Raw genomic sequence first — 25319 nt, 5'->3', positions numbered from 1 at the left:
TCTCTCAGAACTTTGAGTATTAGTACATTTATTCCGGCTCCCCCGGTTGTTGTTGGCTAATCTGCTGCCATTCTAAATTACCCTTAGCATGTAATCTTTCTCTCCGTTTTCTTCTTTAAAAACATCTCTGTATCTTTGATATTATGCAGTTTCAAAACCACATATCCAGATATGGTTTTCTTAATTTTTTGTTTGTTTTTATTTTTATTGCTATGTTGTTCTTTCCAGATTCATAATCTTATATCCTATCAGTTTTAGAAAATTCCGAATCATCATTTTCTCAGATGCAGCCTCTTCTTCATTCTCACTCTTTGCCCCTGTGTGTTAAAACTTTTTTCAAGCTTTCCTCTAAATCTCTTAACCTGTTTCATTTTCTCATTCCCTGCTTACCTGTGCTATCTTGGAAATTTTTGCCACCTCCTTATTCCAATTTACAACTTCTTTTCTCAACAATGTGCCAGAATCTTTTAGCCTATCCACTGAATTTTTAAGGTTCAGAAATGTATTGTTCAGTTCAAATTTTTTTTTTGTTCTTTTTGATAGTTTCTTGTCTTTCATTCTGTTGCTAACTCTGTATTTCTTTCTTTAAAAATTTTGTAGTCTATAACTGGTAATTTCAGTATTTGAAGTGCTTGGGTTGTACGGTGCTTTGATTTCTGTTGACTCATTGTTGGGTACATGATTGATATTTGGTGATGAGGTATTATAATTAATGTTAATCTGGGTACAATATAGTGATCTAAATTAGGGATGTTTTCCTACAGAATTTGCATTTCTCATGAATACTGCTAGGGGGCACCACTCCAAAGTCTTCAGCTCCACCCTGTAGGATACTCTGATTAAGCTATCATACCTCACACTGACTTGAAGCTTGCCCTAGAAGCCAACGCTTTGATATCCACATCTACTTGCTGGACAACCCTTGCTTTTGCAATTGTTGACTGCTACATGGCCATTTTGGCATTTGGTTTTTGTTTTGTCCTGTGTTTTCCCTTTAGATTCAATTCTCCTCACTTTGAAAACTCCAGATATGCCACAAAAATTGCTATGAAGGAGTTATTATTTTCAAGGAAGAATGCCTTTCAGAGGATCTAATCTACTGTACTGCCAGTAGTGTCTCTGTGATTTTTTTTTTTTACCCTGAGTTTTGTGGCTGTGCTCCTAAGAGCTGAGCTTGCCAAGAGCTGAAATTCCTAGCTAAATGGAGCCTGACTTAAATTATTTTAAATTTGGAACATCAGAGTTAGAACACTTAACTTAAACTTTTTTGCTCAAAATGGACCATATACCAGGATTGGTTTGTTCGCTAGACACACTCTGCTGATGAGATTTTGAGATTCTGTTAGGTTTGTTCTGCCTATGGAGTACAAATAGATCTGTTACCACTGCTGAAAATGTTATTCAGAATATCAGCTTTAATGAATGGTCTAAACTCCCACGGAGAGGCTAGCATACAATTTTAATCACAGATACTTAGCTAGTATAGTTGAAATATTCAGGTTTTACTATCACTTGATGATGGTAAGGAAATCCTCAAGGAACCCTGCTCTCATAAGCTTGGGGTTCTTAAGCTTATTGTCTATTTTGTAAGGAAAATTTTATCCTTGTGGTAACTTATTAGTTGGCTTTGTATACCCCTTTCCTCCAAAACAGAAAGTGATAGTATTCTAGAAATGGATCTGATTTTGTAAATAAAAGACTATAAAGTCTACAGAAGTGCGAGGTGCCCATAAAGCTACACCATCATTAAGTAGAGCAACTACTCTTGACTGAATTCATTAATTTGGCAAGAAAGTGAATTGTAGCCAATTTAAAGAACAATTACACAATTCTGAAAGTGTGTCAAAATCAGGGCTTTCTGCCCATATTTAGATAAATCATATTTTTGATTTAAAAACTTTATAGTAAATAATGATTTCTAAGACATGCATAAAAGTTCCAGCAGACTCTATGAAATGCCTGCCCCATTCCACCCACATAAAACCAGGTAATTAGCATTTTCATTAAACTCCCTTGAAATAGCTAGAATTCTATTGGATTGGGCTGTACCATAGTCAGCATAGTTACATAAGTTTTCAGCATGTAAATGCCAAAATTTTGGGCCTCCAATAGGCGATTGAAATGAAGGAATGGGTAGGCCCAGACAAGGATCAATAAAAGACACTTCTGCGAATTTGAAGTTAATATCCAATGATGTATCAACTTGCATAAGTCTTCCATCTCAACTCTGAGTGTGGTCCCTTGTGTTCTTCCTTAAAGTAAATTAATTCACTTTGATTTAAACACATTCATTATATCCCTGTGTACCCTTCAGCCATTGCAGGTGCAGTTGAAAAGGCTGGATATTCACACTACATAAATCAAACTTAAAACATATTGATTGAAATGGCATATCACTGCTTGTACATTCTACCTTTAAAACTTAATAATGAATCAAAGGGGTTCTTAACTATAATTTATAACTATTGAGTTCTGGTTTCTTTCGTGTTAATATTTGAAAGATCATATTTGAAATACCTACCAGAAAAGTATGATGGTTCAACTCTATTGCTAAGGCTGATATTCACAAAGAAGTCTAAATTAAATTTTGACATTCCTTTTTCAGAAATTATTTTTACAGGAAATATATTTAAACTTCACATAGACCTGTGATTGACCAATCATGCTATTTAATTGCTTGAATGCCCATGCTTGCAATTTCCATGCCAGAAACTAGCATCCACCATCTCTGTAGAGTACAAAGTATAAGGAAACTTAATAATTCCTGATTTTTTTAAGGTGAGCTAGGGAAATTTATTTTATCTAAGAAGACCTCGAGGTTAGTTAAGGGAAAAAAAGGTACTTGAAATGTAAGAAAAGATCTTGAAATATTTCTTTTCATCTTTGACTTTATTCTCTCTGTTGCTTCTTTGTTGGGTTTGAAAAATCAGATGAGAAACACATAAATGTGTCTGGAAGGTGTCCTAATGAATTTAGCTCACTCATTTCTTCAAAGACAGAAGAACTAACGGCATTATGTGATCAATAAAATATTTTCATTTCAAATTCTCTTTGCCTTCTTGTCCTATCAGTGCAGAAACGAAAGAAAGAACAAGAAAAACCTCATCTTTTAGGGCTTGTGATGAAAACAGACTCCTATCACAAGATAGCTCTCTCAATAATGTTGGTAGGATATGGTTAACAGCAACATGTAAGAGAATCCATATCATTCGGTTATAAAATCCTATGTCGAAATCAGGACTACACTGCGTTATCCACATAGGTATTTGCCAGTTAGTAAATTTCCCTGACAAGGAAATTCTACCGTGTCTTCTTGGAGAATTCCTTGTGACTTCACTAGGATCAGCATAATCCCACAACCAAAATCCCTTCATATACTTCAGCTTGCACTAACTATGCTGTTTAAGAAATTGCTTTCAGGATGTAAGAACTATTATAATTAATGCTTTATGATAGGTGTGCAACACAGCATTGAGAACAAGAACAAAATTATCCATGTTTCAAAAGAAATATGATTATGGGAGAAGTAAGTGAGGTGCAAAATATTGTGCAGATGTTTTACAGTAAATAATTTTTTAACACAAGACTACATGTTTTCATTATTACTAACCTCCTGTATTGGTTTGAGAGCATTTAAGTGCATTTGTATAGAAGGAGGTATTCTTTGCGTATTTTCAGTAAGTGGCTTTTGATCATTTTGTTATTGAATAAAAAGCATGCCTACAAAGAGTTTAGTTCTATTCAACATAAATCTATATCCATTCATATTTAGGAGTTTCCATACATGCTCGAATTTAAGTCAGAGGAAATCGCTCTGCATGCCTTCAGGGGGAAAATTAAATGATTAACACACGTTTCTTATCTCATAATGCCAAAATTTTATTTATATACCCTTGTGCACATCCCTAATGAATTCATGACCAGGAACACAATGGTATATTTAAAATAAAATGAAAGATAAAAGAAAGAAGGAGCTAAGCAGGCTGTGTGGTGACAAGAGTCGGTCTCCCCTGGAGCCAGTGGGGCTGGGGCTGTGAGCATGCTCAGACTCAGGGGAGGCACCAGAGTTGTGAGATCAGAGCTCCTTCTGAGCTATAAGGAGGATACACCAATAACTCAATTGCTGAAACTTATTGCTATTTGCGGGTATTAAACACCTCTTCGGCCTCAGATTGATTGCAATGCTCCTTCTCCTTCATTTCGTACTTCTGATAGATGTCAAAGGTAAGGCTACTGATTCTCGCTTTAAACGAATGCAATTCCCAAAGAATCTAGAATTTCTATTTCGCTCTATGGCATTTATAATAGGCTGATTGCAGTGTTTGAAAAACAGACACCAAGTTTGCGCTGTCATCGTCATTATCACTAACTGCTGATCGCCTCTTGCAGTCGCCTGGCAATTTCTAGACACAACAGATTTCTCATGGAAGCATGCCTTGATCTATTACAAAAGTTGTAGGTAGAGTGTTCTTTAATTACCTATTTCAGTTATAACAGAGATGAGGATTTTTAAGTATTTCTAAAATAGGGCAAATTGACAAACTAAAGTTCTGTTTTGTAAAATTTCAACCTGTTGAGGTACGTGCATTAAATATCTGGGATGGCGAAGAACTGGATTTCAGCGTTAGCAGAGTGAAACATAATAGAAAGCCCCAGATGAATCCAAGAACACCTTGCTCCCTTTGAGTATCTCTCTCAGATAAAGCTACTAAAATGCTGCAAAAGAGGAGATAATTCTCTTTTCTGTTTCTAATTTGGGGACGTTTTTATTTCAAACTGCTAATTTTTAAGTCAATGGCAATTTTATTGTAAAGTTAACAAAAGGTAAAGCTTAAATCTACCTAGTTTTAGAGAAAGAGACTTGTTTTGTTGTGATAATTCCACTAGTGAATTATCTATTTCTTGCACTTAAAATATGCTGTGTTTCTCATTACTATTATTCAAAAGTGTATATATTCTATACCTTCTTAAAGATTCTGAGAAAGTAAGCAGTTGGAAGTATTTTTATTTTTTTAGAGTTCTGTTTAAAGTTTTTAAAATATTCAGTTTTACGAAATTAATTCCAACAATTTTAATCTTAAAATAAAATGCAATATTTATGAGCAATCATTTAATACTTTATACCAAATAAAAGATTTTATAAATATTTAAAATATTTTGAACTTAAAATGATGGTGAGAATTCAGTGCAACTTATTTAAAAACATCATCCCAATATACCTATCAAGGTTTTTGTTTCACATTTTAATCTCTTTTCATGAAAAGGTCAGTTCTTTCAAAGGACAAGCAATAGTTGAATCTCTCTTGAGTAAAATGCACTTATAGAAAGCAGTTTCTTTCTTTAATTTAGGGTCTGACCCTAAAGATTCAAGTTGTATCCATATTTGGAATATGCAGTTTTATAGGATTTTTTTTTAAGAACAACTAGAAAATAGTTTTATTGCTCAAGACACATCATATAGATCATCCATGCCCGTCAACAATGGTCTGACCATGCTAAAACTCCCCGGTTATGCACTACTGCTTTTACTCACGATAAACACTTTATGAAGTGAAAATTACCCATTATTAAAATATCATTTTATGATTTGTGATAATAAGATGATATTATTTAAACTGAGAAATGTGTTTACCACCTAATTCACTTTTTTCTAGTAAATGCCATGTTTCACGTCCACAGCACCAACCAAATATTTATCGATTTATCATAATTCTCTTGAAATTCTGTCATAATTTTACATTACTTCCCACTGTTAATTTAAACCTTTATTCTTAAAACAACTTCTTTTTTAAGTAAAACAATATTGATCAGTTTCAATATACTGTAAAAAATAAGTATTTACTATATATCTAGTAAAACATGTTCCTTTTTCACAGTAAAATTGTAAATAGGTAACATGTTAAGGCTCTTTATGATAAAAGATAGATCATTTAGAATTATGTGATAGTAAATCTTGCTTTATAATAAAAGTTTAAGTTGATGTCTGTGATAGATTCTTAGATCTAAACAGAGAAATTTAAAATTCTGTGATTGGCATTGTTCTTCTGGCCGTGTTTGACCTGGAGTGCCTACCAAATGAATGATCCCAGCTGTCTCAGACTGTGGTCGTTTACTGATGGCGACGGATAGCATATCTTATTGTTGTTACATTCCATTTGTCTTAATTTATGCACTCTGCATCCTTGCTAACCAGCCTCAAAGCACTTCAAAGAAAAGGTATTTTAGTAGACTCATTAGGGATAATATTACAATTCAAAAACATAGCCTTATCTAAGAAATTAAAGCAACAGGTATTGAGGACGCTACTTGCTAACTACCAATTGCTACTTCTTATTCGGCTCATTCGCTACCCTTCCAAAAACGCAGGCAGGCCTGAGCTGCATTGTGCAGTGGGCAGTGTTCGGCTGCCCCCTAGTGGCCACGATAGAGGCACGGTAGGCGCCTTGCTCTCCTTTAGCTTTCAGTTCAATTTGGTGGCCCTGGCTTGAGAAAGGGTTTTCCCTTATTTTCATGGCACACAACTACATCCATGCTGCAGATGCCTGTGAAAGTCAGTTATGGCTCAGACCTGCCTTCCTGAGGCCCTGAAGCAGCACCGCTCGTGAAAAAGAAGCACCCCGCGTGAGGCTGCATGGAGCCCGCAGTGTGTGGAGGAGGAGGGAACAGCCGGGAACCCACAAGTGGCAGCCTTGGGAGCTCTGCTGTGTGGACAAGCAGCAGCTAAATGCGTCTCACTGCAGGTGTTTACTCATTGGCTCTTCTCACTGGGTGCAGATATGACCAGATGCAGGCAAACAGTTTTGAGCCAGCCGCTCGGGGTTAAGAGACAGTTAGGAAGCTGCTTTCCCAATAAGTTGATACCGAAAGTGTCTCATTGTGTCAAGGAAAGCCAAGGCTTGAAAAAACCTTCAGCTGACAGCGATTTTGGGCAAGCACTTATGTCACAATAAATACACAGTGTGTAGGAGTGTGTGTTTAATTAAGCACCCAGAGCCCTCGACTTACGTGATAAATACCTATCTCAGCATCCATCAGGAAAAAACCAATGTGCTTCTTGTTGTTGTTGTTTGACAGGCAGAGTTAGACAGTGAGAGAGAGGGAGAGCAGAGAGAAAGGTCTTCCTTCCGTTGGTTCACCCCCCAAATGGCCGCTAAGGCGGCGCTGCGCCAATCCGAAGCCAGGAGCCAGGTGCTTCCTCCTGGTCTCCCTTGCAGGTGCAGGGCCCAAGCACTTGGGCCATCCTCCACTGCACTCCCGGGCCACAGCAGAGAGCTGGACTGGAAGAGGAGTAACTGGGACAGAACTGGCGCCCCAACCGGGACTAGAACCCAGAGTACCAGCGCCGCAGGCAGAGGATTAGCCTAGTGAGCCGCAGCGCCGGCCAATGTGCTTGTTTTAAATGATAAATAACGCAGAAATTGGAGGCAGCCTTCTAGGGAAAATGACAAATAAACGCCGCACTTCCAGGGGTTAGTATGAACTTACCAACCTGTTTGTGATGAAGGTTGATGTTGTTAAACCACTCAGGGAAGAGCCCCAAAATGGCAATGAAATGGTTGATTCAGTGTCCCTGTGATAAACAGCCTGTTGAATGTTTTTAGAAAAGGATTACAATCGAAAGATTAACTTTTTTACAAAGTCAAAAGTCTTTAAAATACATTCAAAGATGATTGATAAAATTATAGTCTTAAGAAAAAAGTTTTGATAAACATGGGATATTTGTGGATTTTTGTGGGGAACAGCACAGCATTCCAACACAAGTGCATGGCGTGAAATGATCGAATCAGGCGCTGGAGTGTTTCCATGGCTTTACCTTTTCTGTATGTCTGGAGCTTTCCCCTCTCTCTTCCCCGTCTACACAGTGTGGACTACGTTACAGAGACCTGCAGTCACCGCCTGGGGTTGCAGAACCCGAGATCTCATTCCTTCCCGCTACGTGTGTGTGTGTGTGTGTGTGTGTGTGAGAGAGAGAGAGAGAGAGTGAGAGAGAGAGAGAGAGAGTGTGTGTGTGTGTGTGTGTGTGTGTTGGTACCCATTATCCAGCCTCCCTGTCTTCCCTCACCTCCCTTCCCAGCCTCTGGTAATCACTATGCTAATTTCACATCCCCACTTCTTTAGTGTGCACATATGAGGGAGATGATGTGATGTTTACCTACTTCTGATGTCACCAAGCATAATGATCTCCAGGTCCATCATCTGGGGCCAAACGTCTGGATCCCACTCTCCCTTTTGCAGGATCTTAGCCCTCTGTCCATCCAAGCTGCATGTTCTTTATTCGTTCATCCATCAGCGGTCCCCTCAGCCTGCCTTTCTTCTCCCACGGCTCTGATGTGGCCGCAGAACCCTGTTCCTGTTCAGGTCTCTCCCTTGCTCTCCACCCCTCCTGGCTACTGCTCTGTCCTCCTGCTGTCCACTTCTCCCCTCCTTTGCACACATTTTAGTGGTCTTTCTGGCCTGTCTTCCCACCATTTCTCCACCTCATCTGTGCTCTCTCTCTCTCTCTCTCTCTCTCTCTCTCTCTCTCTCTGTCTTCCTGGATTCCTCCCCCTCAGAGATCTTCCTTTCTCATCTCCTCAGCTGCTTGCCAAACCTCCTGCTGAATCCAGCTCTGCCTTCGGCCTTGCCACCTCCCATGCTCTCTGATCCCTGCACCTGCTGCATCTCTTTGATTCCCATCTTCCTCTGCCTTTCCACTGGGACACCGCTATCCCTCTACACCTCCTGTCCTCAGGTGTGCCTCACCCCACTCTCCTGTCTCGCTGGGCTCCTCCATTCCTGTGATTGGCTCTGTTTCCTGGGCTGGGCGGGGCCAGTGCTCCCAGTTCTGTGGCTGACATTGCATAACATATGCCCGATCAGAACCAAGTGACTGTCCTATCAGTGCGGCCATACTCTCAAAGCTTAGCTCCATCATGATTCTGAAATCCGAAAAGCGCTGAAAACTGAATAGTTGAGAGCCTTTGCCTATAAAATCTGGTCAGAACCGGCCAGACGCTATTTAGAATCTTCCTCTATATACTTACTGTAAAACTTCACACGTGGTGCCGCGGAAAACCATTCAGGTGCTTGATGACAGGATTTTTTTTTGTTCCAAACCCATTGGGAAATGTGATATAATTTATAGTTTACACATTTTATTAACTTTTTCAAATTAAATATATGTGTGCGCGTGTGTAAGTGTATGGATTTTATAGTGTATCTCGTGTTTTGGCTGAGCTCATATGGATCTGAACTTGCTGGCACCCTGTTCAAGTCATCACTATCCTGAACCACATCCTTCTTACCAATGGTAGAATTATTATTTTTTTTTTGCCCAGGGAAATGTGGTGTTAACAAAATGTGTCTAGTGAGGAAAAGACAGTTTTAACTAAGCCTCTCTCTCTCTCTCTCTCTCTCTCTCTCTCTCTTTCTCTCTCTGCTTTTTATTCTTCTCTGATTCCAGTTTATTTTTTATTCTTCTTTGATTCCAGTTTATTTTCATTTAACCTCTTGCTTTTTTAAATGTACCCATTATTCATTCCAATAATTCTAACTGCATGTAAAGTGGTCTGTTCTTGTTTTATAATCTTCCATTTTTATGTTGTGTTCTTCCTTCCATTAGTCCTATGACAATTTTAACCATACAAATGTTAGACTACTTTTTTTTCTTTTCTGTAAGAAACAGAAAGACAGTTAGAGCTCCCACCAGCTGATTCACTCCCCACATAGCCAGGAAAGGAAAAGGCCAAAGACAGGAGCCAGGAATTACTCTAGGTTTCCCACGTGGGTGGGTGGAAGGAACCCGACTACTTGAGCCAACACCGCTGTCCCCAGTGTGTGCAGCCGTAGGAGGCTGGAGTCAGCAGCTGGAGGTGGGTCAGGCGGTACTGGATGTGGACATCTGCATTGCTAGACCAGATGTCCACTCCTGAGCTCTACCACCAGGTCCAGCATCATGGCACAGCAGATTAAGCTGCCACCGGTGAGACCAGTGGCCCCCATGAGCACTAGATCAAGTTCTAACTGATCCACTTCTCTTTTTTTTCTTAATTTGTTTTAAATTTATTTGACAGGTAGAGCTATAGACAGTGAGAAAGAGAGAGACAAAGAGAAAGGTCTTCCTTCTGTTGGTTCACTCCCCAAATGGCCACTACAGCTGGCGTTGCGCCAATCCAAAGCCAGGAGCCAGGTGATTCTTCCTGGTCTCCCATGCAGGTGCAGGGGCCCAAGCGCCTGGGCCGTCCTCCACTGCCTTCCCCGGGCCACAGCAGAGAGCTGGACTGGAAGAGGAACAACCGGGACTAGAACTGGCACCCACATGGGATGTCAGCACTGCAGGTGGAGGATTAACCAAGTGAGCCACGGCCCCGGCCCCCTACTTCTTTTTTTTAAATTATTTATTTTATTTGAAAGAGTTACAAAGAGGCAGAGAGAGAGAGAGAGAAGTCTTCCATCTGCTGGTTCACTCCCCAAATGGCCAGAGCTCAGCCGATCCGAAGCCAAGAGCCAGGAGTTTCTTCTGGGTCTCCCACATGGATTGCAGGGGCCCAAGGACTTGAGCCTTCTTCTACTGCTTTCCCAGGCCACAGCAGAGAGCTGGATCAGAAGTGGAACACCTGGGACTCGAACTGGCACCCATATGGGATGCCGGCACTGCAGGCAGCAGCCCTACCTGCTATGCCACTGCACCAGCCTCCCAACTGTTCCACTTCTGATCCCAGCTTCCTGGTAATGCACCTGGGAAAGTAGCAGCAGATGACCCAAGTGCTTGGGGTCCCTGCCACCCACATAGTTTGTGTTAGTATCTCAGGGATATTCCTCGTGGGTGATCAGCTCCAAGTCTCTGCAGAAGCAGGGCCAATGCTGTCCCAGCAGCTGTGAACAGTGGGCATCACTCAATCCACAACCTGGGGTGGGGAAGACAGAGCCCTTCCACCCCTCATCCATCCTTAGGGCTCAGTCTCCGCCCTGTAGTTCCTGCCATCTCCAGCGTCCGCTGCTCAGGCTGCCCTGCACCCCTCCCTCAGGCTCGCACTGAGCCTCGCTCTGCCTGCCCCTCCCTGCCAGCTCCCTGCCAACCACACAGTTTTAGCTTCGCTTGCAGGAGTGGCTTTTTCTCTATTCATAGCCTGTGGAGAATTTCGTCTCCCATGACCTAAATATTTTAATGAAAAAACATCTGTCTTTTCTGGATCCACGGAAGAGAGCTGACGGTGTGGGAGCATGTTCAGAATTTGCTTTCGATGGATGATCTTGACCCAGAAGTTCAGAAATGCAGGTGGCATTCATTCAGCAAACTGTGCTCCTCCGGAGATCCAAGAGGAGGGGCACACACAAGGGAGGTTGGGGTCATGTAGGAAAGTGTTCTCTCTACAAATGTTAAGAGATTCAGATAAGAGGGAGAACAGAGTAACAAGGACGTTAAGTCACAGCCTTGACCCTAACTCATGTTTGGCCTTGAGCATTCCAAAGAACTGCTCAGCTTCATCTGTTACATGGAAATCATCGTAGAGTTTCTAATAACTGCTTGTGACCATGTTAAGGAAATAGATTCTAGGGCTCCAGTCCCAGAGAGAGAATGGGCCAGAGCTGGGTCCAGGGTCTCAGTGCCTTCAGAAAGCACCCAGGTGATCCCAGTGAACCTGTCCCATGAATCACTCCCCTGGAGAACCAACCTACTATGACAGTCAGACATCAGCATGTAAGTAGATGCATTAAGTATATATTTATTCTATTGGAGATATTAGTTTTTGTCACACTTTTTGTGTGTAGTAGGGTTGCTAATTGGAGCCATTATTTAACACAATAATTCTACTTGAACAAGTTCTTTTTTTTTTTTTAATTTGAGGGTAATAGGTACAAATTAATTATTTGGCAAGGGTCTAGTTGAACCTCCCTAATAATCATCATGCAGCTTCTTTCTTTTTTTTTTAAGATTTATTTTATTTATTTGAAAGAGTTACAAAGAGAGGTCTTCCATATGCTGGACACTCCCCAAGTGGCTGCAGTGGCTGGAGCTGAGCCAATCTGAAGCCAGGAGCCTGGAGCTTCTTCCGGGTCTCCCAAGTGGGTGCAGGGGCCCAAGGACTTGGACCATCCTCCCCTGGTTTCCCAGGTACATTGGCAGGGGCTGGATTGGAAGTGAAGCAGCCAGGACTCAACTGGCTCCCATACAGAATGCAAGCATTGCAGGCCGGGGCTTTAACCTGCTGAGCCACAGCGCTGACCCCTATGCAGCTTCTTAATGCACGGTAGAATTCAGAAACTATGATTTGCAAAGTTTACCTACAGAGCAGTCTCGATGTTAATTATCATTCCTTTCTTCAGAAGAAAAGATTAAACCCAGAACATAAACAGTTATTCATCACGTGACTTCCATCATTCCTACTTCGTTGAATTATAGCCTGGCCAGAGGACACTGGATTGGTCATAACCTGTCGCTCTATCTCTGTATCTGTCTCTCTCCTTTGCTTTCTTTTTTTAAAAAACTTTTATTTAATGAATATAAATTTCCAAAGTACAGCTTATGGATTACAATGGCTTCCCCCCCCCATAACTTCCCTCCCACCCGCAACCCTCCCCTTTCCCGCTCACTCTCCCCTTCCATTCACATCAAGATTCATTTTCAATTCTCTTTATATACAGAAGATCAGTTTAGTATATATTAAGTAAAGATTTCAACAGTTTGCCCCCACATAGCAACACAAAGTGAAAAAATACTGTTGGAGTACTAGTTATAGCATTAAATGACAGTGTACAGCACAGTAAAGACAGAGATCCTACATAATATTTTTTAAAAATTAATTAATTTTCTATGCCATTTCCAATTTAACACCAGGGTTTTTTTTTTTTTTCATTTCCAATTATCTTTATATACAGAAGATCGATTCTGTATATACTTAGTAAAGATTTCATCAGTTTGCATCCACATAGAAACACAAAGTGTAAAAATACTGTTTCAGTACTAGTTATAGCATCACTGCACATTAGACAACACATTAAGGACAGATCCCACGTGAGATGTAAGTACACAGTGACTCCTGTTGCTGACTTAACAATTTGACACTCTTGTTTATGGCATCAGTAATCTCCCTAGGCTCTAGTCATGAGTTGCCAAGGCTATGGAAGCCTTTAGAGTTCGCTGACTTTGATCTTATTCCGATAGGGTCATAGTCAAAGTGGAAGTTCTCTCCTCCCTTTGGAGAAAGGTACCTCCTTGTTTGATGGCCCCGTTCTTTCCACTGGGATCTCTCTCTCTCACAGAGATCTTTCATTTAGGTTTTGTTTTTTTTGTTTGTTTGTTTTTTGGTTGTTTTTTGGTTTTTTTTTTTTTTTTTTTTTTTTTTTCGCCAGAGTGTCTTGGCTTTCCATGCCTAAAATACTTTCATGGGCTTTTCAGCCAGATCTGAATGCCTTAAGGGCTGATTCTGAGGCCAGAGTGCTATTTAGGACATCTGCCATTCTATGAGTCTGCTGTGTCTCCCGCTTCCCATGTTGGATGGTTCTCTCCCTTTTTGATTCTATCAGTTAGTATTAGCAAACACTAGTCTTGTTTGTGTGATCCCTTTGACTCTTAGACCTATCAGAGTCATCAATTGTGAACTGAAATTGATCACTTGGACTAGTGAGATGGCATTGGTACATGCCACCTTGATGGGATTGTATTGGAATCCCCTGGCACATTTCTAACTCCACCGTTTGGGGCAAGTCCAATTGAACATGTCCCAAATTATACATCTCCTCCCTCTCTTCTTCCCACTCTTATATTTAACAGGGATCACTTTTCAGTTAAAATTCAAACACCCAAGAATAATTCTGTGTTAATTACAGAGTTCAACCACTAGTACTAGAACAACAACAACAACAACAAAAATACTAAAAAGGATAAAATATTACATTGTACATCTAGAGTCAGGACAAGAGCTGATCAAGTCATTGTTTCTTATGGTGTCCATTTCACTTCAACAGGTTTCCCCTTTGGTGCTCAGTTAGTTGTCACTGATCAGGGAAAACAAATATTTGTCTCTTTGGGTCTGGCTTAATTCACTCAGCATGATGTTTTCCAGATTCCTCCATCTTGTTGCAAATGATCGGTTTCATTATTTCTTACTGCTGTATAGTATTCTATGGAGTACATGTCCCATAATTTCTTTATCCAGTCTACTGTTGATGGGCATTTGGGTTGGTTCCAGGTCTTAGCTACTGTGAATTGAGCTGCAATAAACATTAATATGTGCAGATGGCTTTTTTATTAGCCAAATTAATTTCCTTTGGGTAAATTCCAAGGAGTAGGATGGCTGGGTTGTATGGTAGGGTTATATTCAGGTTTCTGAGGAATCTCCAGACAGACTTCCATAGTGGCTTAACCAGTTTGCATTCCCACCAACAGTGGGTTAGTGTCCCTTTTTCCCCACATCCTCTCCAGCATCTATTGTTGGTAGATTTCTGAATGTGAGCCATTCTCACCGGGGTGAGGTGAAACCTCATTGTGGTTTTGATTTGCATTTCTCTGATGGCTAGTGATCTTGAACATTTTTTCATGTGTCTGTCGGCCATTTGGATTTCCTCTTTTGAAAAATGTCTATTGAGGTCCTTGGCCCATCTCTTAAGTGGGTTGTTTGTTTTGTTGTTGTGGAGTTTCTTGATTTCTTTGTAGATTCTGGTTATCAACCCTTTATCTGTAGCATAGCTTGCAAATATTTTTTCCCATTCTGTCGGTTGCCTCTTCACTTTCCTGACTGTTTCTTTGGAAGTACAGAAACTTCTCAATTTGATGCAATCCCAAATGTTAATTTTGGATTTGACTGCCTGTGCTTCTGGGGTCTTTTCCAAGAAGTCTGCAGCACCTGCAGTGGGCCAGGCCAAAGCCAGAAGCCCGAGACTCCATCTGGGCCTCCCATGTAGGTGACAGGGAACCAAGCACTTGAGCCATCATCTGCATCCCAGGGTGTGCGTTAGCAGGAAGCAGGGTCATGGAGCAGCCTGGACTCTAAGCAGTCCTTCCATATGGGGTACAGATGTCCCAAGAGACATCTTAACTGCTGCACCAGGAACCCGCCCCTCTGGGAATACCCTTGGCACAAGTCTTGGTGTACATGCGATGCGTGCCTATGGGCATGTTCCTAGAAGTAAAACTGTTGATTCTTAGGGTTTGCAGAACTTCAAGTTCACTAGATAATTGCAAACTGTTTCCCCAAACAACCATTCCAATTAGCACTCCCATCAGTGTGTCAGTTTGTAGTGCTTTAGATCCTCACCAAATACTCTGTAAGTGGGTTATTTTTAAAATTATAACCATACTAGTAATCTGTGGTGATAGCTTGTTAGGATTAAAACATATGCATTAAAACATTTGCATTTCCCTGACTAGGAGTTAGATTTAATGTCTCTCTGGGTGTTTTTAGCTATTTGAAAGCCTCTTTTATTGAGTGCTCAGTCTCTTGGCCATTTTCCTGTTTGCTGTTCATTTGTTTCATATTGATTGGGAGGCTATCGCTATATATATTCTAATCACAGACCTTTGGCAAATATCTTCCTTTCTGCAACGTGCTTTTCCACTCCCTTAATGATGACTTTTTCTGTTCTTTTTTAAACAGAAGTTCTGAATTTTCACTTAGATAACTTTCTCTTCATGGTTAGTGCTTTTGTTAGGTTTTGCCTTTTTGTAGTCCCCTGAAGATCACTACTCCAAAGTCCCAAAGATTTTCTCTTAAATTATCTTCCAGTAATTGTATTGGTTCACCATTTACATCTATAATCTCCTCACATCGACTGTTTCTGTGCCATGCCAATGGTCATAAATTAAATGTTCCTGTGTGTCTTTCTCCAAATCTCCTATGCTGTACCACTGTTCTTTCCAATATTTGCAACAATATTACACTGGCTGATTTATTGTACATTTATAACAAGTCTTGATATACAGGGAACAAGTTCTCTTACCCTGTCCTTCAACAGAGGTCCGGCTCCTTGTGTCCATTTGCATTACCACATGCCTTTCCAAACCAGCTTACCCATTCTTGCACCATTCCTGCACCATTCCTGCACACATATAGGCTTTGCACTGAGATTGCTTTGAGTCTATAGATCAATCTGGAGAAAGAATTAACATGATAAAAACATTAAGCCTTCTGCTTATTAGAGCTTTAATATCTCTCACTAATATATACTTTGCATAAATGACTTCCATATTTTATTAGATTTATTCCTAAATACATGACACTGTTAGTTATAGTAAAATATTTTTTTAAAAAAAACATTTAATTTCCTAACTACTACTTGTTGCTGATATGCAATTGGCCTTACAGAAACCTTGCTAGATTCACCAACAGTTTATTCTTTTGGATATTTTATGTTCGTGGTTGTATCATTCATGAAAACTGACAGCTTTATTTCTCCTATTCCAATATTTTTACCATCCATTTACTTCCCTTGATAATTACATTGGCTGAGTTCTCCAATACGATAGCAAATAGAGGTAGGAAGAGTCAACCTTCCTGTTCTGTTCCCAATCTCAAAATAACGTCTTCAAAAATTTACTATTAAATAGATTATACACTAAGGGCTTTTACAGATACCCTTCATTAAATAAAGAAAATCACCTTTTTCACAGTTATCTTCAAATTAGGGTCTGGTAGTTCCATCCCTGGAGGCTTTCTCCCAAGCAAAGCTAAAGTCAAGTAACAAAGTGGGAGAAAAGATGGCCAAGTTGCAGAGCCCAGGACTGACCTCCCTCGAGGAGGCCATAACCCTGCTAGGTTCTGTTTTCTCACTCATGGTTACAAACTCTGTGTTCCAGGGCCCCTCTGTCACAACTGGAAGTTTCATCCATCCTTGAGCATAAGTAAGTTAGTTTTGCACAAAGCAAAATGTGTTCTTTTGAAAGATTGTCATTTCTCCTACAGATGTGTTCTCTCAAACAACAAAACAGTATTTTTAGTATTTTTCTAATAAAATCAATATAAAATATGTGGTAACCTAGAGTTTTTAAACATCCTTATTTGACAAAGTACAACATCAGCAACTTTTTGCAAACCCATCTAAAGTCTTTCATTGAAGTCATTGGTCTAAGAAATGGAAAGATTTGGAAACCTCTGACCTAATGCATAGCATTTGCAGTATGGGCAAAGCAAAAGGAGCTGATGGATTCAAGAGATCAAGAGGGAAAAAAGAACCTATAAAAGGAGAAGTAAGCCGAGCAGAGTGAGAGCTCACAAGGTCAAGGGGAAAAAGCTTTCAATCTGGGGCATGGATGTGTCCAAGGCTTCAGGGATCCCTGTACAAAGGAGACCACAAATGCTGATTGGATTTAGTAACCAAAGGGGTATTAGTGAGCCCATTGAGAATTGCAGTGCAACATCAAGGCCAACACTGAAGGCTGGGGGTTAAAGAATGAAAAGGTGGTAAAGACAGAGTGACCTTGACTTTGTGATTCTTCTGAGAAAGGGAGTTGTGAAAAGGAGAAGAGCATCTGCATCGGTGTTCCAAAGGCTGGAGATGCAGCAGGGTTTGTACAAGATCTTCTTGTTTGTCTTGTAAACAGAAGTTGATTGAATAAGCTGAATAGACAAATGCGTAGTGTAGAGGCAACCAGTTGGAACATCTACAAAAGAAAGGAAGTAATTAGTGGAGAGAGAATCTGAGAGAGGGAGCAGGATGGAGAATGGAACAGACATGGAAAGTTTTAACAGGAGCTGAGCCAGAGGGAAAATCTTCATCTTTTGTGCCTTATAAAAAGAGGTGTCCAAATCCTGCATGCAGCTTCTATTAGGCCCAGCCCAAGCAGCCTATATGAAAGAGACCGCATGCCCATGCGAGGTACAGTCTATCCAGACGTAGCAGCAGTTTTGGGTGCTGGTAAATCTGTCAACTGCTGGGATTAGAATTTGGAAAAATGCCCGCTGACAGGAAGAATAGACAGTGGAAATCCACAGAGCCAAAGCCCTCAGTGAATTAGGAATCAGAAGAGAAGCCAGTGAAGGGACGGAGGGATCACCTCTCTCCCCTGCTCATTCCTCAGGCCCAGTTCCTCTCAGGCCTCACCTCATCTCTCTCCTCACAATCACCCTCCTCATGGTCTCTTCCCTTCATCCAGCCTACGGCGCATCTCCAAATTCACTGTGCTCAAGCAGAAAGAGGCGGGCTCTCACATCCTGCAGAAAAGGTGGGCGTGTAAACACTCATAGACAACACTTCAGTCCAAAAGAATGCACCCCGAGGTGAAGCTTGTGCTGAGATTGTCACTTAGAAGATTTTGCAAGAGGGAGTTTCGGAAGAGAAGTGCTATGGGTTGGGTATACTCTGAGTGTGTTCCCCAGGGGTGGACTCTATGAAGGGTTGAGCCTTCAGTTAGGGGATGGGGTCCTGGGGTCACTGTACTTGGGAGGGGTTAAGTGGCTCTCAGGGGACTGTAGAATATCTGGGAGTAGGCCCCTGAGGGTCTTTTACCAGCATTCAGTGGCTGGTGTGTCCCAGAAAATAGAGGCTTAGAAACACTCAGTCCTGGCCGGCGCCGCAGCTCACTAGGCTAATCCTCCGCCTGCGGCGCCAGCACACTGGGTTCTAGTCCCGGTCGGGGTGCCGGATTCTGTCATGGTTGCCCCTCTTCCTGTCCAGCTCTTTGCTGTGGCCCGGGAAGGCAGTGGAGGATGGCCCAAGTCCTTGGGCCCTGCACCCCATGGGAGACCAGGAAAAGCACCTGGCTCCTGCCTTCGGATCAGCGCGGTGCGCCGGCCGCGGCGGCCATTGGAGGGTGAACCAATGGCAAAGGAAGACCTTTCTCTCTGTCTCTCTCTCTCTCACTGTCCACTCTGCCTGTGAAAGAAAGAAAGAAAGAGAGAGAGAGAGAGAGAGAGAGAGAGAGAGAGAGAGAGAGAGAGAGAGAGAGAAAGAAAGAAAGAAAGAAAGAAAGAAAGAAAGAAAGAAAGAAAGAAAGAAAGAAAGACTCAGTCAAGGCAAGAATCTGAAAGTGGATGGGGGTAGTAAATGAAACTGGGTGGAAATCCTGCATATGACAAAGCAATATTGTCACTCTGCTCTCAATTTCAGCTTCCTGCTAACACATACTCCAGAAGTCAGCAGGTGACAGCTCAAGTGCGTGGGTCTCAGCCACCCATGTGGGAGACAAATGGAGCTGCAGGCTCCTGGCTTTGGCCTGGTCCAGCCCCAGCTGTTGCAGGCATTTGGGCATTTGAAGAATGTACCAGCAGATGGGATCTGTCTTTCTCTCTTGCACACTCTCCCTCTTGCTCTCGCTCTTGCACTCTTTCTATCTCCCTCTCTCTCTCCCTTTCAAATAAATAATGCAATAAATAAATGAACCAAGAGGCCAATGTATCTTCATCCACCTAACATAAAAGCATTTTTAGAAAGACATTCCTAGCTTCCTTCAAACAACCAATATGTCATCTATCTGTCAAAGGTGGGCTTTTAGTGGCACTTAGTCCAAAAGGTAGGCTTAGGGAACGGGACTTGATTCACCTCTGCTTCTCATCAGAGCTGCCCAGGATGGTGTAGCTGTTCCCTCAGGGACCTCACACCTGAACTCCAGGTGGACATGGACTTTGTGTGCCTCGTGGACTAATGGCAGAGCCTGATGCATTCTAGGTACCCGATCATCATTTTTCTGGATATGAAACAAGTGTTTCCTCTGATACCACAGTCATGGACTCTTTAAGGCAATTAGCAGAGGCTTCACCTGCAATTTCTGCATTCACTCTGCCGCTCCATTTTTTATCCGTGGAGGTGATTTCATCTGAATTGTGTTGGACTCCCCTAGGAGATGCACATTGTGAAAAATGGCCTCCCCAGCCACAGTTCTCTGTGCTTCTCCTGGGACCATGGAACCAACATCTCTGGCATTAATGTCAGGATAGGCTCAGCCAGAACATGGGCTGGGAGGATCCTGATTTTCTGCCACTTCATGCAGGACCAGCATTGGTAGAGAACCAGAGAAAGCAAAGAGGACTGGCACATTGCCTTCGATTCTGAAGCTGAGGACCTAAAAGATGGTTCTCGCCTGTTCTTTCCCAATAGGCCAGGGAAAGTGTGGGCGGGCAGCAAACAAAAACCACTGATGGGCAACAATCCAGTTGGTTTCAAATGTCTTCCAATGAGTTATTTTAAAATCCCTTTGCACACATTTTGTGTAACATTACCCATTTTCATCCATGTTGTCACAAGTGATGAAATTTTCTTCTTTTTTTTCTTGAGATTTTATTTATTCATTTGAGAGGCAGAGTTACAGACAGAGAGGGAGAGACAGAGAGAAAGGTCTTTCATCCACTGGTTCACTCCCCAAATGGCCACAATGGATAGAGTTGGGCTGATCCAAAGCCAGGAGTCAGGAGATTCTTCTGGGTATCCCACACAGGTGCATGGGCCCAAGTATTTGGGCCATCTTCTGCTGTTTCCCAGGCTATAACAGAGAGCTAGATCTGAAGAGGAGCACCTGGGACTCAAACTGACATCCATATGGGATGCCAGTCCACAAGTGGAGGCTTAGCTTACTACACCAAAGAACCAGCCCCAAAATTTCCTTCTTTATTAAGGTTGAATTATATTCCATCATGTATATGTGGCACATTTCCTTTATCTATTCATTTATTGATGGACATCTACGTTGATTCTGTTCTCTTGGCTATTGTGAATTGTGCTACAAAGAACATGAGAATGCAGGTATCTCTTTGACATGTTGATTTCACATCCTTTGGAAATATACTCAAAAGTGGAATTTCTGTATGATACAGTAGTTCTAACTTAGTTTTTTGAAGAAACTCTACACAGTTTCCCAAATTAACTATACTAATTTACATTCCCAACAATAATACACAAAAGTTATCATTTTTCTATAAACTCATGAACACTTATTTTGTATTTTTTGGAATATCTATACAGAAAGGTATAAAGTTATATCTCATGGTTTTCATTTGCATCTGCTGATAATTGGTATATTTCTTTTAAGAAATGTCTTTTTAGGTTCTTTGTCCATTTTTAATTAGGTTGTTTGTTTTCTAGATATTGATCTTTTTGAGTTCCTTATATATTTTGGATAATTTTCTCGAAATTTATATGTTGCCTCTTCACTCTATTAATTATGTCCTTTGCTATGTAGAAGTTTATATTTTAATGCAATCCCAATCTGTCTAATTTTGGTTCTGTTGCCTGAGCTTTTGAAGTAAAACTCAAAAAATCATTGCCACATCAATGCTTTGTAGTTTCCCCTTGTGTTTTCTGTACTAGTTTTAGAGTTTCATGTCTGACATTTAAGTCTTTAATCCATTTTGTAATGATTTTTTTGTCTATGCTGTGACATCAAGGTCTATTTTTGCTCTTCTACATGTAGATATCCATTTGCCCAGTACTCTTTATTGAAAAAAAAATTCTTTTCCTACTGTGTGTTCTTGGCACTATGTAAAAAATCTACAGACCCTAAATGTTTGAAATTATTTGGAGGCTCTCTATTCTATTCAATTGCCAGTGTATCTAGTTTTATGTTAGTACCACACTGTTTTTGTTACCACCGCTTTGGTTTTTTTTAACTTTATTTAATAAATATAAATTTCCAAAGTACAACTTTTGAATTATAGCGGCTTTTTCCCCCCCATAACCACCCTCCCACCCTCAAACCATCCCATCTCCTACTCCCTCTCCCATTCCATTCTTCATTAAGATTTATTTTCAATTATCTTTATATACAGAAGATCAACTTAGTATATACTAAGTATAGATTTCAACAGACTACACCCACAAAGACACACAAAGTATAGAGTACTGTTTGAGTAATAGTTTTACCGTTAATTCACGTAGTACAACACATTAAGGTCAGAGATCCTACATGGGGAGTAAGTGCACAGTTACTCTTGTTGTTGATTTAACAATTGACACTCTTATTTATGATGTCAGTGATCACCTGAGGCTCTTGTCATGAGCTGCCAAGGCTATGGAAGCCTCTTGAGTTCACAAACTCCGACCTTATTTAGACAAGGCCATAATCAACGTGGAAGTTCTCTCCTCCCTTCAGAGAAAGGTACCTCCTTCTTTGATGGCCCCTTCTTTCTGCTGGGGTCTCACTCACAGAGATCTTTCATTTAGGCTTTTTTTTTTTGCCACAGTGTCTTGGCTTTCCATGTCTGAGATACTCTCATGGCTTTTTAGCCATATCTGAATGCCTTAGAGTAAGTCATTCTATGAGTCTGCTGTGTATCCAGCTTCCCATGTTGGATCGTTCTCTCTTTTTAAATTCTATCAGTTAGTATTAGCAGACACTGGTCTTGTTTATGTGATCCCTTTGACAAACCTATCTTTATGATCATTTGTGAACTTATACTGATTATTTTAACTAGTAAGATGGCATTGGTACATGCCAACTTAATGAGATTTGGAGTCCCCTGGCACGTTTCTAGCTCTACCATTCGAGGTAAGTCCAAGGGAGCATGTGCCAAACTGTACATCTCCTCCCTCTCTTATTCCCACTCTTATTTTTAACAGGGATCAATTTTCAGTTAAATTTAAACACCTAAGAATAATTGTGTGTGTTAATTAAAGAGTTCAACCAATGCTTTAAGTAGAACAAAAAGCAACACTAAAAGGAATAAAATAGTAAGTTGTTCCTTGACAGTCAGGACAAAGGCTGATCAAGTCATTGTTTCTCATAGCCTTGTAATGTGGTTTGATATCAGGTAGTATACATTCTCCAGCTTTGATCTGTTTTGCTCAGAATTGCTTTGGTGGCTCTTTGTTGCTAAGATTGCTTTGTCTCCTTCTTCTTTGAACACTTCTCTGAACTCCTACACACTCTACTGCTGCCTTATTTTGTTTTAGACTTTTTGTTCCATTTCACCTCATATGAACTTCCCTGCTTATTACACATCAGTTCCTTAAAGACAGAGATGATATATTCTCTATATTTCTACATCATCAAACACAATGCATTATATATTGTAGCCCCTTAAATTGTTTAGGAATGAAACATCACATGTTTCGGATGTCAACTTATTTAAGGGAATATGAACTGAAGCATGATTTGTATTATTCAGAATTTTCTTAACTTTTTATTCATTTTTAAAAATTTGGTTTAACATTAGTTACTTGTATATTTTATAGGGTACAATACAATATTTCAACAGTTACACACACACATTCCAATTATACAAAGCAAATAGCTCTTCCATCTTCTTTTTTGCACACTAGAGTTATCCCATTGTTTGTGGAACACCAGAAACCATTTTCTGCATCTGATGGCATTTTGGAACATTACTCTTCTGTAACTTTTCAAAAAAATAAAATATATATGTGCTATGGTACCAGAAGAGTGAAGAAAGATTATTACTGAGAAATTCTCATTCACCTGTTCAGTGCTCCTCTCAGCTGTGTGTCTGGTTGGGATCCCCTAGAAATTGTCACAGAAGCTATCAACATTGCCTTCATTTTATAACCCCCAGTTTTCAATGAGAACAGTCTCTTACCACTTCCCCAGATGGCAGGAAGAAGACAGCAGAACATGCCTTTCACAGACACCAGAGTTGCTATTCAGATGTGCCCAATACAACAGGGCTTCTTAGTGATTTTTTAAGTTGTATAATTACAGAACAGAATAACAAATGAATCACAGAGCAGCCTAAATGGGATTTTGCCATCAGCATTAAAATACAAGTCTTCAACTTTGGGAAGCTTAAATTTAGAAAGGGTCTTCTCCCTCCTTTCCTTTTTTTAATTCTTAAATGACCCATTCATTCATTTTAAAAATTATTAAGGATAAAGTAAATACTAAGCACTAAGCTATACCATAGGGTTTTAGGATGTGGGGTAAAAGGGGAAGGGGATATATTTTTTCTCTCTTTATAAATTTATAACTTCAGATATCTTCAGGAAGATGCAGGAAAGAAATTTATTTCTGGAGTCTGAGAAGTCCATTATCAAGGTGTCAGCAGATGATGAGGGCCATCTTGCTGCGGCATTTTATGGTGGAGAGCATCACATAGAGAGAGAGAGTGCACCATGAGAGAGGCAAGGAGAAAAAGAACATGTGCTGGATGGAATTCCCTGGCTTTTATAAATGGGTCCAATGATAGCTAACCCACTGCAGTGATAACTAACCCACTCCAGTGATAACAGCATTAATCCATTTGTGAAGGTGGAGTCCTCATGATCTAAATCACCTCTCACAGGTGTACTCTCAATACAGTACAGCGACAGCTAAATCCCAACATGACTTTTGGAGGAGACATTCAAACCATAGCATATAGAAATACAGGGATTTAGGAGAAACAGAATTGACAGGTTTTATTTGTCCATGGCCAGCCTTTCCACTACCCTTCCTTTGCCCACCATTCCAGATGAGACTCAATTAAATGATCTAGTTCTATTTTGTTCCTGACAGTTGCTTGTCTGTCTCTGCTTTTCACGAGTTTAGGATTTGGGATTGATATTCAGTGGGGTTTTCCCTCAAAGGTCATAGTCTCCTTCATGATAAACCCCAGAGGGAAACATAATTTCCCACCTTCAAAACATCTCAATCACACAGCCCCACCTTTGTTTCTAAATTCTCCTTAATCATCCCTTTTAAACATCAATGAAACACTATTATTAGGAAGGTATAAGAACATTTTCATTGCCTGTTTATCATTTATACAGCTCTTGCTTTCAAAGAGAACTTAAGGCTATTTAAAATCCCTACAGATCTATGCTGTTAAAATAGAGTACCATAAAGAAGTAGGGGAAGCTTTTATTATGAGGTCTTTTGTTTCTTTCACAGAAGTCACATAAGAAATCATGAAATGCTAAGGTGAGTTTCCATAATGCCCAGAGCTAACTTCAAAGTCTGGCTTTCCCATTTTGAGTTAATATGGCCTGTGTGCCAGCATTAGCCTAAAGTTTACTGGATGCCAGCTGCTCTCAGCAAGTGCTGCACAAGCAGCATTTTGTCTGGTCCCCCAAACCCACCCAGAAGAGGGGTGCTATCATGAAGATTATCTTAGATATGAGGACACTGATACTTAAAGAGGTTACATTGCTTGCTTGAGGTCACAAACTCAAAATTCTCATCCAGGTTTGTCGGTCTCCCAAGGCTTCAAATATTTTTTTAATAGTGGGGTCCCATCCCATTAGTGGGTCATGAAATCAACTTAATGGCTCATGATCACTTTTCAATGGTCAAAGTTCATCCCATACAGTAACCTGTAAGTGGTAGCTCAAGTGGTATGAATAGATGTGTGAGTGTGGGTTGGTAGGTAGAGGTGTAGGAACGTGGGTTGATGTTGGTGTGGGTGTAGGTGTATATTGATGTGTGTGTGTTAGGGTGTGTGTATGAGGGGTGAGTATGAGGGGATGGGAGGATGTAGGAA

Source organism: Lepus europaeus, chromosome 6 (assembly GCF_033115175.1).
Source record: "Lepus europaeus isolate LE1 chromosome 6, mLepTim1.pri, whole genome shotgun sequence".
Classification (NCBI taxonomy): Eukaryota; Metazoa; Chordata; class Mammalia; order Lagomorpha; family Leporidae; genus Lepus; species Lepus europaeus.
This window is presented reverse-complemented; position numbering follows the sequence as displayed.